We start from the raw sequence: 13,286 nt of genomic DNA on the forward strand, positions 1-13,286 counted from the left end.
AACTGGCTTCTCTTTATCTACTTTTAGGACTTGTATGAAAATCTGATTATTTTTTAGGTCTTATTTATGCAAAAATATAGAAAATTCTAAAGGGCTCACAAACTTTCAAGCACCACTGTAGATTTGAACACGGCACAAAAAGTTCAAAGAGGAAGGCTGTCTGTGCAGGGCAAAAGGACCTGGATGACCACCAGCATCGGAAGAGACAGTCAAACAGGTTCGCAAATATTGAAAATTTGTAAAATCATTCATGGAATTTACATACCTTTGAATTTCTCATTCAAATTTTGAGGCATAAATCTTATATTGCTCAGCATTAAGGCTGTTCAGTTTCATTTGCCTAGACTATGTAGTTTCTGGGATATTTATATCTCAAATAATATCACATTTTTTGAAACACCCTGTGTATCATGTGTGTTGGAAACATCATCCATCCATCCATCCATCCATCCATCCATCCATTATCTTTAGCCACTTTATCCTGTACAGGGTCGCAGGCAAGCTGGAGCCTATCCCAGCTGACTATGGGCGAGAGGCAGGGTACACCCTGGACAAGTCGCCAGGTCATTGCTGGGCTGACACAAACAACCATTCACACCTATGGTCAATTTCGAGCCTAACCTGCATGTCTTTGGACTGTGGGGGAAACCAGAGCACCCGGAGGAAACCCACACAGACACAAAGAGAACATGCAAACTCCACACAGAAAGGCTCTTATCGGCCACTGGGCTCGAACCCAGAACCTTTTTGCTGTGAGGCGACGGCGCTAACCTCTACACCATCGTGCCACCCCATGTTGGAAGCATATTGTTTGAAAATCTATTTTTTTACACTGACTACACAATGCAGAAATCATAAAAAGCCATTCAAGTAAAAAAAAAAGTATTAAAAAATAGGGTGCCTAAGACTTCTCCACAGTATTGTATACAGTATTACCCCATCATGTGGCAATAGTGCAATGCTAAAAATTATGCAGGTACAAGATGTCAATAACTTCAGCTGATATTAACATAAAACATTAGAATGGGGGAAATGTCAGAAATAAGGAAATGGATGATGGGTTAATGAATGAATGAATGAATGAATGAATGAGTTAATTAATTAATTAATTAAGTCTGCCACCACCATCTGTGCCACCGGCCTGTGGATCACCTCGAACTTAAATGGCTGGAGAGCGAGATACCAACGGGTGATCCACGCATTGGCATCCTTCATGCGGTGGAGCCACTGGATGGGCATGTGGTCCGAACAGAGAGTGAAAGGGCACCCCAGCAGGTAGTATTGGAGGGCGAGGACCATCCGCTTGATGGCAAGACACTCCTTCTCTATCGTGCTGTATTTGCTTTCATGCATCAAGAGTTTCCGGCTGATGTACAGCACGGGGCGCTCCTCACCCTCCACCTTCTGGGACAAAACGGCCCCCAGCTCTCTGTCCGATGCATCAGTCTATAAAATAAAGGGGAGAGAAAAGTCAAGGGAGTGTAAAAGTGGCCCCCCACACAGTGCAGCTTTTATCTCAGAGAAGGCCTGTTGGCACTGCTCTGTCCACTGGACCGGATCTGGAGCCCCCTTTTTAGTGAGATCGGTTAGCGGGCTGGTGACGTCCTAATAATTAGGTAGAAACCTACGATAATAGCCAGCCTGCCCCAGGAACCATCTCACCTCCTTTTTGGTCTTGGGCCTTGGACAGGCCACAATCACTGCAGTCTTGTTAATTTGGGGACACACCTGCCCATGACCCAAGTGGAACCCCAGATACCTTACTTCCACCCACCCAATTGCACACTTTTTCGGGTTAGCTGTGAGGCCCGCACGCCTCAGCGACTTTAGAACGGCCCTCAGGTGTTCCAAGTGCCGAGGCCAATCATGGGTGTAGATTATTATATCATCCAGATATGTGGCCACGTAGGCAGTGTGAGGACAGAGGAGTATGTCCATAAGCCGCTGGAACGTAGCAGGCACCCCAAATAACCCAAAAGGGAGCGTGACAAATTTGGTGTAATCCAAATGGTGTGGAAAAGGCCATTTTCTCTTGGGATAGGGGAGTCAAGGGGATCTGCCAATATCACTTTGTTAGGTCCAGTGTCAAATAAAAGCAAGCAGCGCCTAACCGATCAAGCAACTCATCAATGCGAGGCATTGTGGTGTAGTGGTTAGCATGGTCGCCTCACAGCAAGAAGGTTCTGGGTTGGAACCCAATGGCCGGCGAGGGCCTTTCTGTGTGGAGTTTGCATGTCCTCCCCGTGTCTGCGTGGGTTTCCTCCGGGTGCTCCAGTTTCCCCCACAGTCCAAAGACATGCAGTTAGGTTAACATGGAGTGGTCTTGGGCTGAAGTGCCCTTGAGCAAGGTACCTAACCCCTGATTGCTCCCCGGGCGCTCTAATGTGGCTGCCCACTGCTCTGTGTGTGTGTGTGTGTGTGTGTGTGTTCACTGCTTCAGATGGGTTAAATGCAGAGGATGAATTTCACTGTGCTTGAAGTGTGCATGTGACAAATAAAGGTTTCTTCTTGTCTTCAGTGGGTATGCATCAAATTTAGACACTGCGTTGACCTTTCTATAGTCCACACAGATCCGGACCGACCAGTCGATCTTGGGAACCAGGACCACTGGGCTGCTCCAGTCACTGCGGGACTCCTCGATTATGCCCATTTCGAGCATGGCCTTGAGTTCGTCCTGAACCACCTTTTTCTTGTGTTCGGGCAAGCAGTAAGGGCGGCTATGAACTACCACCCCCGGGGGCATTTCGATGTGGTGTTCTATGAAGTGGGTACAATCAGGAAGGGGCGAGAACACATCTGAAAATTCCTTTTGCAACTTGGCCACTTCCGTGAGTTGGGCCGGTGAGAGGTGGTCTCCACAAGGGACCAGAGTGGTCCGAGATGTTATCTTTTTCACCTCCAGCCCCAGCTCTGCCTTCTCCGGGACTACCGACACCAACGCCATGGGGACCTCCTCATTCCAGCATTTTAAAAGGTTGAGGTGGTAGATTTGCAATGTCCCACCCCACTCCCTTCACCTCACTTCATAGTCGACGTCCCCATCTTGCTGTGCGACCTCGAAGGGCCCTTGCCACTTGGCGACTAATTTGGAGCTTGACTTAAGCAATAATATGAGCACTTTGTCTCATGGTGTGAACTCTCTAAGGCATGTGCCCCTGTCATACAGCCAGATTCGACGTTCTTGTGCCTGCTGCAAATTCTCCTGGGTTAGGTGCATGAGGGTGTGGAGTTTTGCGCGCAGGTCAAGAACATACTGGATTTCCTTTTTGCTAGGCGAAGGTCCCTCCTCCCAATTTTCCCATAGCATGTCCAGGGGAACGTGACTTAGCCACTTACCTTCCCCGAGCCCACCCTCCATTCACAAACTGACGCTTGGCCACACCCCCGCTGCCACACACTCTGCTTTCAAATCTCCTTCATCATCCTCCAGTTTGAAGTGTTGACTGCGCACTCATAAGTATCCATTTCGGTGCTGTATCTGAATCCTTATCCGAACCTCAGAGCATTTATACTGTAGACAAATGTAGGGAAGACTACAGATCTCTTAATGCTTACAACACTTTTTTGTGAATATGTTATTTTTTGCTTTCTGATTGCAACATTTGAACATTGTTGCACTGAAAGCAAGGGTGCTGCTCAGCCAGATGTTGTAAATTCTTAGCCAAGCTACATTTTTGGGAAAGGGATTTAGATTTTTGTTGAATGTGTTTATTAAATACAGTTGTAATATTTTTGTTTGCTTGTTAATTAAGAAAACAAGGTATTACATTTATTATTCTCAAATTTAATTAATTTATTTATAAGTATGCTCCAGTTCATAATTAATAAATAAGTAGAATTTTGAGTGCAAGTATATTTTTGTCAGATCCTGAAAATACTTTGTTGTTTTCTGGCAATTCACTGAAACCTCCATCTGCTGTTCGATTAATAGGCAAATGCTCAGTGACCCCAGTATTTCAGTAAGACAGTGGTAGTAATATTATACAGTTTGCTTTCTCCTTAAATTTGACCTTGTGTATTGATGAAAGCGCTCTTCCTAAAGCTTATCTTCAGAAATTAGAGCATGTCTCTGGTAATGTTATCGTAGGTGCAGAGTTGTAAATTCAGCTCTTGGAGACCCACAAGAACAGCAACAAGATGGCTTTAGAATATCTCTTTAGACTACATAATATTTTACAAGATGTTCATGGTGAGGCCTTGAACTTCTACTCCCAACATCTCTCACAACTCAACCAGTAGGGTTGAGTGTCAGCTTCTAATGGAGAGGATGCAGGTTGATTTGGCAGGTGATGATGATTCTGACCTGTGTCTTATTATTGGCAGTCCATTTATGTGTGTTTCTTTGTGTTTTTAGACACTTCCATAACCAGAGAGAGAGATAGAGAGAGAGAGAGAGAGAGAGAGGGGCATAGCGTGGAGCTTGCAACACAGACACATACATGCACGGAGCTTGAACTTTGAAATCGAATGGGGCAAAAGCCATAAGTGACGGCCCGTTTTCTGTTGGTTTGAATGTATTGAGTTTTTGAAAGTGTGCTGAAAAGCACAGTGAAAGATAACTGCGAGTCTAGAGCTCTGCTGAACTTTCACCTTACTCTTTCCCACCCACACACCAGTACTACAGTGGTACCCAAACCTGGGAAGAGGTAACACCATCATGGAAACTTCTCCACTTTGAAACTTTAAGTCCCTTGTAATCCTCAACCAAAAGCAACATCAGACTCTCCTTGACCTGTACTGTGAATGCCAGCAGTGATTTGAGGTAATCACTATGAGTGTTGGAGCAGGCTAAGAACTGATGGGTGCTCCAGATGTTGTAGAACCCAAGCATGCCTCCAGCTGCAGCTCCAGCACTCATAAAGATGTCCTCCACTGACACAGTATGCCACATATGTAGCTGGAGTGTCAGGAACATCGACAATGCTTCTGGGTCCTGAAGCTCGGCTATCTGTTCATTTTTGCAAAGCAACTCAGGGACTCCTGTAGCCAGGGGATGCTGGCTGAGGAGTGGGATGCTAAAGGAATTTTTGTGGTGCTGGAGCAGAGCTTAGCTCCCAGCAGGAACAGCAAAGTGGGTTCAGTATCACCAATCAGCGGCCCTGGATGAAGCCATCCAGCTAGCGGAGGATCACCTGATGGCATCCACGGTGGCAAATCACTGCTTTTTTCCTCTGTGTGTCTCTTTTCCTCCTTTAGTTAGAGCTCTCTGTGACCGATGTGCCAAAACCTTGTCTCAAGTCTCCCCCAGGCCTCTTTCTCTCCACATAGGAAGAACCTTTGGTTCTTGGTTGTTTGACACTGGATTTAGCCAAGGGGCATTGGCAGATTCCCTTGACTCCAATATCCCAAGAAAAAAGAAAGCCCTTTTCCACTCCACTTGGGTTACACCAATTTGTCACTCTTACATTTGGTTTGTTTGGAGCCCCAGCATTGTTTCAACATCTTATGGACAGAACACTTCACCTGCACAATGCATATACCACTGCTTATTTATGTGACATAATTGTCTATAGTAATGTTTAGCAGCAACTTTTACAACTTCTGAGAGCTGTTCTGAGATCTTTGAGAAGGGCAGGACACACAGCAAATCCAAAGAAGGCCATTATCATACAACCCCAATTCCAAAAACGTTGGGACAAAGTACAAATTGTAAATAAAAACGGAATGCAATGATGTGGAAGTTTCAAAATTCCATATTTTATTCAGAATAGAACATAGATGACATATCAAATGTTTAAACTGAGAAAATGTATCATTTAAAGAGAAAAATTAAGTGATTTTAAATTTCATGACAACAACACATCTCAAAAAAGTTGGGACAAGGCCATGTTTACCACTGTGAGACATCCCCTTTTCTCTTTACAACAGTCTGTAAACGTCTGGGGACTGAGGAGACAAGTTGCTCAAGTTTAGGCATAGGAATGTTAACCCATTCTTGTCTAATGTAGGATTCTAGTTGCTCAACTGTCTTAGGTCTTTTTTGTCGTATCTTCCGTTTTATGATGCGCCAAATGTTTTCTATGGGTGAAAGATCTGGACTGCAGGCTGGCCAGTTCAGTACCCGGACCCTTCTTCTACTCAGCCGTGATGCTGTAATTGATGCAGTGTGTGGTTTGGCATTGTCATGTTGGAAAATGCAAGGTCTTCCCTGAAAGAGACGTCGTCTGGATGGGAGCATATGTTGCTCTAGAACCTGGATATACCTTTCAGCATTGATGGTGTCTCTCCAGATGTGTAAGCTGCCCATGCCACACGCACTAATGCAACCCCATACCATCAGAGATGCAGGCTTCTGAACTGAGCGCTGATAACAACTTGGGTCGTCCTTCTCCTCTTTAGTCCGAATGACACGGCGTCCCTGATTTCCATAAAGAACTTCAAATTTTGATTCGTCTGACCACAGAACAGTTTTCCACTTTGCCACAGTCCATTTTAAATGAGCCTTGGCCCAGAGAAGACGTCTGCGCTTCTGGATCATATTTAGATACGGCTTCTTTTTTGAACTATAGAGTTTTAGCTGGCAACGGCGGATGGCACGGTGAATTGTGTTCACAGATAATGTTCTCTGGAAATATTCCTGAGCCCATTTTGTGATTTCCAATACAGAAGCATGCCTGTATGTGATGCAGTGCCGTCTAAGGGCCAGAAGATCACGGGCACCCAGTATGGTTTTCCGGCCTTGACCCTTACGCACAGAGATTCTTCCAGATTCTCTGAATCTTTTGATGATATTGTGCACTGTAGATGATGATATGTTCAACCTCTTTGCAATTTTACACTGTTGAACTCCTTTCTGATATTGCTCCACTATTTGTCGGCACAGAATTAGAGGGATTGGTGATCCTCTTCCAATCTTTACTTCTGAGAGCCGCTGCCACTCCAAGATGCTCTATTTATACCCAGTCATGTTAATGACCTATTGCCAGTTGACCTAATGACTTGCAATTTGGTCCTCCAGCTGTTGCTTTTTTACACCTTTAACTTTTCCAGCCTCTTATTGCCCCGTCCCAACTTTTTTGAGATGTGTTGCTGTCATGAAATTTCAAATGAGCCAATATTTGTCATGAAATTTCAAAATGTCTCACTTTCGACATTTGATATGTTGTCTATGTTCTATTGTGAACACAATATCAGTTTTTGAGATTTGTAAATTATTGCATTCCGTTTTTATTTACAATTTGTACTTTGTCCCAACTTTTTTGGCATCGGGGTTGTTGGTTTGTGCCAAATTTGGATGTTACCATTTTGTTGAATGACCTCACTAAAAAGGGAGTGCCAGATCTAGTCCAGTGGACAGAGCAATGTGGGCAGGATTTTTGACAAGTAAAAATGGTTTTGTGTGGTGGCCCACTGTTGCATTCTTCTTACTTTTCTCTCCCTTTTGTTCTGTAGACTGAAGCATAGCTGGGGCTAGGGGCCTTTTTGTCCTTGGTGTTGAAGGGGAAGGAGCACCTTGTGTGGTACTTCAGTTATAAACCATTGAGAAGGGGTGTCTAGTCTTCCAGTGAGTTGTCATCACTCTCCGATTCTACCTACTGGGGCACCCCTTTACCCTTTGTTCCAATGGCCCAGTTCCGGTGGCTCCATCGCATGAAGGATGCTAATGAGCAGATCATTCGTTGAATGTAGAGAAATGTGTTCTACCAATTAACTAATTTGAATAGAGGTGGCAGCTGGGAAAATATTGCCCTATTGAAGATATATTGAAGTCGCAGTACAGTTGACTAAAAGTGTCTGTCAAACAAATCCAAAATTCTGTCTTGTTTTCCTAAGACATTTTGTTGCTGACTATAGACTTTAGTAATAGTAAACATGACCTTAGCAGTGGAAACGTGTCTGCTTTTCCCCCAGTGTATCTAACTGGATTCTCATATCTCTTTTAAGGAGCCTACAAGGTGTGACTTGCCAGCTGATTTTGCTAACATAAGGTGCTGTCTGTAAGTATTACTAGCCTGTGCTATCATATATTAATCAAATACACTCACCAGCCACTTTACAATGCCTAATAAAGTGGCCAGTGAGTGTACTACTCCCACAGTGAGCTCTTTGTGGTGTGTGTGTGTGTGTGTGTGTGTGTGTGTGTGTGTGTGTGTGTGTGTGTGCGCATGTGTGTGTGCATGTGTGTGTGTGGCGGCGGGGGATACTTTCAGGGTCTGAAAGAGGTATACTATCTAATTCTATTTAAATTTTTTAATTAGAATGTATTCTTATAATTAATTAATACATTTGAAAATAACAAATTTACCACCTTGTTTTGATCACTGACCAAGCAAACAATAATATTACTAATTATTTAAAAAACTGTGTTTCTGAAAACCTAAAATAAAATAAGCATGTTCATTCACTGATCCACTGCCCCCCTTTTTTCTGCATTTTCAGAGGCAAAGATATAAGCATGTCTGAGTCTTCCTCTATGGGGGGACCATTATTTTAATGAAATACTGCAGCCACTGTCTTAGCAGTCTGATGGCAATGAAGAATTGATTGGGACATCTTGATTAACTAAAAGTAATCATAAGTACTAATTAAGTAATAATCATAATTCTCTTACTGTTTTTGGTACAGGCCAATTCTTAACAGCAGAGACTTTTTTCTGAATCTGGTTGAATTCCAACAGCTGATATAACATGATCAGGGTCATTCACAGAGCTTTGGAAAAAAATGCATTTAGATGGAGAAAACGCAAAATCAGCAATCCTGTTCAGCACTCTCCTCTCCTCAACCTTTCCTTATCTTTTGCAAGTGTGTTGGAATATATGATCAAGTCATCAAGAAACGCAATAACCTCTTGAAGATATATATACACACAACTGGAGGGTTGGTATTTAGGCCGTAAGGTGAACCTCGAAAAGTCCTTCCGAAAAGGGATCCCGCTCCGACCTCTCCGAACCGCACACGCTTCAGTTCATAAAAAAGAATGAGTTGTGGTAAGATTACAACAAAAAGTTCGCGTCACAGAATCACACTCATTTCTTAAATTGCAACATTTAATGAAGAACTAGTATCTCCAAGGCGTATGTACATATTCGGCAGGCGTAATAACACTTTGGCTCGCGAGAGGTGCCACGGTTGAAACGTCATCAGACTGGACGAATCGGGTAGCTGGTAGCTCCCAGCTGTGTTTGGTAAACAGAAGCAGCATGGCAGCCACCGGAGTAGCAGTGCTATCATCCAGCAGTACCGAAGAAGAAGAAAACTCGTCCGAAACTGTTGAAAAAACTAAATCTTCGACACGTAAGGCTTGTTATATGCACATATCTTCTGTGAAACATGAAAAAACACAGAATTTCACCAGCATACGATGGAATACTTACCGAAACAGCCTTCGGCAGTGGCTGGAGTTGAGGGGTGAGTGCAGAGACGTATCCGAACATTGCATACACTGTCTTGACTTGGATTTTAATAAAATTCCCGAAGATGCGGCTTTCCATCCCACATGTTACCGGAGGTTCATTGACAAGCGCGAAATTGAAAGAGCAAAAAGGCGTCTCGTGCGACAGAAAGAGCGGGGAGATGATAAACAAGACCCCCAGACCAGCGAGGCTATCCCTGCAACAGTGACTGGCACGACTCCGACAAGGAAACTTCGTTCCAGATCAAGCCTGCCCATCTCGAGCTCTGGCCCCGTCCTTCCTGCCATCTGTATAATATGCAAGAAAACCTGCAAATATGTCGTCAAGGCTGGCAGATGACAAAAAGAAGCTTTGTCAAAGACACAGACTTTAACCGCAGGTAAGCTAAAAGGCATCTCACCCTCATCCCCCACTACACAGTAGGTAGTCTATGCAAATGCATCCCATCCCCCAGCACACACACACACACACACACACACACACACACACACACACACAGAGAGTAGTTGAATGACTACACTGGTACTGACTGCACAAAATCTCCTTGCATTTGTCTAATTTGAATGTATGTGTGGATTTATAGTACATTGACGTACAGATGTATGGATGGCTGTATGAATATGGAAAGATGTCTATTGGTTGTACTTTTGCTGGTGTGTGTGTGTGAACTATAATGTGTTGTGTATGTGTGTGGGTGTGAGTAAAATAACATTCCAATACATAACTTCCCCATGCCTATAATATTCCAATACCATAAATGACCAAAATGCAGTGTTTGAGTTAAGGACTGCCCCCCCCCCCCCCCTTCTGTCTTAATGCCTGTTGCAAAGATTTTTGACAATAAAGTACACTTTGACTTTAATAGGGTAGTGTGTGTTTGTATGGATGTCATAGTATGTCTGTGTGCTTTGATGTTAATATGCCACTGAATACCAGTCCACCAGGAAAAATGAAGTCTGACTGTTTGTCTGCCTATCTATCCATCCTTTTTTATTTTCTTTTGTACAAGGCAAGTTGCAGGAAGCTGCTGAAGTAAAGGACGACCATAGCATTCTCGTTCACATCAAGGATAAAGACTGTGTGGCTCTGGAGTGATGCCCTCCACCAGCACTGCAAAAGGGCAAATTATCAGGCTGCAATCATGAGGTCATGTGTGAAACAAAACATTGGCACGCCATCTCCCGCTGGATATGGTTGGCATCTGGAAGATGGAAATCTACAAGTGACATGGATGACAAGAAATCCAGCCCCTGACACTGTTCTGCATGTGATACACTGTGGTTGCAGAGGGAGTGCCTGTGAGACAAACAGATGCTCCTGTTTCTCTGCAGGACTCTGTTGTACAGACTTGTGCAGGTGTTCCAGCTGTTTGAACACAAAGGAAACAGAAGAGAAAGGAGATGATAACTGCCCTGACACTGACAGTGAGGAATAGCATGTCATGTGGTTTTTACCTCTATTCTATTCCATTGATATCATCATCATTCATTTTATTATGATGTTTATTTATATATGTATATAAGTTTATGCCAGTCAATGTATACTTGTTATGATTGTTTTTATGTGTTGTATATAGTTGTGAGTGAATAAATGAACAAATGAATACCTGAATGTTCCTTATCATTGATAATTAGAATTATTTCCATTTATTGATAAAAATGACGACATGAAAAGGTCTACCTTATCACCCGCTTGCATCATTGTTCTTTGTGCTATAAATAAAGCACTGTTTGGAATCCATTTAGCCCACTTTAGAAATACATGAATGGTTATCACTGATAATTAAATTGTTTCCATTTATTGATCAAAATGACAACATGAAATGTCTGCCTTTATCATCCACTTGCATCAATGTTCTTCGTGCTATAAATAAAGCACTGTTAAGAATCAATTTGGCCCACTTTAGAAGGATATTTTGGGAGATTCCTTTATGTTGGTTACATGTGACAACAACAAGCAGGCTGTCATTTTTCCAGTTTGTTGTCGTAAATCGGCTACACAATTGGTTTAGCGTGGTCACGTGGTGTCTCGTGACGTCAAAATCGCATTCTGCTCTGAGGAAAATAGTTCTTCAGAAAATGTCTCGATTTAAAAAACGAGTGCGATTCTGTGACGCGGAAATTTTGCTATAAGTGTAACATAACTTGGTCCTTTTTATCAGCTAAAGAGCATGAGACATCGGAGCAACCTAAAATGAAAACGGGGTTCACCTTATGGTCTAATTTCCCTGTAGCATCCCAAGAAACTGCCAATTGACAAATAGGGCAGTAAAAGCAGTTTTGAGATAGTCAAATGGCTGTATGTCTAGCTGGGAATGACAACAAGCGATTCCAGCCCTATCACAAGTGGCAGATTGCATCTCCCCAAACACACACAGTGGTGCTGAACAGACAGATCCAGCTCAGTACCACTGTAGACAGTCAAGGAACACATGGCTGGGGAGAGGAGAGCAGTAAGAAGACATGGCTGGCTGGATTGCTGCAGCTGTTCCCTCTCTCTCTCTGGAGCACACCAGGGGAGATTAAAAAGAAATTATGTTCTCAGAGATTGGCGAGGAGAAGCTAGCCAAAAACTAACACAATTTTCTTTTCCTCTAACCATTGCAGATTGAAGCCCAGCTGAGCCATTCCTGCGATTCTTCATTTCACTAAGATGCTGCGTCACCACTGTGACGGCTGCAGCAAAGCTGAGGTCCAGTCCTACAGCAATAACTGCAGCTCTCACTGCCTCACCTCTGCTAATGGTAACCCCCATTTCCTCACCCTTGAAAGATAATTAAATAAGTAGTTTCTTTCACCTACTTCACACGTCAGTGTATTTGTGACCTGCCTTGCTCTGGTGCTCGACACTACAGCATTCCTGAGATCCAGCACTGTGAATTGTTTAAAATCCAAGAGCAGGAAAAATGTCTCCTCAATACAAGGTAGGGGGTATACCCCTTTTTTAGTCAACCTATTCAATTTATGGTAAGCCACAACAATTCTGAATTCATAATTTTTCATGCGCATTAGGTTTTTTTTTTTCTTTTTAAATTGTGTATCTGTGAAGCATAAGGGATAAACTCACCAGCCACTTTATTAGGTACACCCATACACCTGCATTTTTATGCAGTTATTTAATCGGCCAATACCTTGACAGAAGCACAATGCATAAAATCCTGCAGATACAAATCAAGCGCTTCAGTTAATGTTCACTTCAAACATCAGAATGGAAAAAAATTGTGATCTCTGTGACTTTCACTGTGGCATGGGTGTTGGTACCAGATGGAATAGTTTGAATATTTCAGAAACTGCTGATCTCCTGGGGTTTTTACACACAACAGTCTCCTAGAGTTCACACAGAATGGTGCAAAAAAAAAAAAAATAAATTGAGTGAGCGACAGTTCTGTGGGTGGGAACGCCTTTTTGATAAGAGAGGCCAGATTGGTTTGCGCTGCCAGGAAGGATATAGTAACTCTTCACAGCTGTGGTGAGCAGGAAAGCATCTTCTGCAATACCAGAAGACCACATTAAGTTCCACTCCTGCCAGCCAAGAACAGGAATCTTAGAATCAAGAACAAGTTCCTATTAAAGCGGCCGGTGAGTGTATTTTTTCCTGGATGACCTCTTGGACATGGGGCTGGGTGATTGAAGTGTCAACAGTGGATACCTGACAGAGAAATGGGTAAAGAACATTTTGTGCTACCCATTCCTCTGTCAGGTATGCAGCCCAACTCCTCAGGACCCACTTCTCATCCCTCCCAGTAGAGACATGTGTGTCCCTGCCTATGTGATCAGTTTTTCTCTCAGTTGAGCTGTCACCATTTACATACCATTTATTTTGAGGGCACTGAAGTGGTGTAAGTAAAACTTTGAAAAGAACAATGCACATCTTGCTTGCTTGGGATTTAACCTTTTAGTCTTTTCCAGATATTCAATGTTTTAATGATCAGTG

This window comes from Neoarius graeffei, chromosome 2 (genome assembly GCF_027579695.1).
Source record: "Neoarius graeffei isolate fNeoGra1 chromosome 2, fNeoGra1.pri, whole genome shotgun sequence".
Taxonomy (NCBI): domain Eukaryota; kingdom Metazoa; phylum Chordata; class Actinopteri; order Siluriformes; family Ariidae; genus Neoarius; species Neoarius graeffei.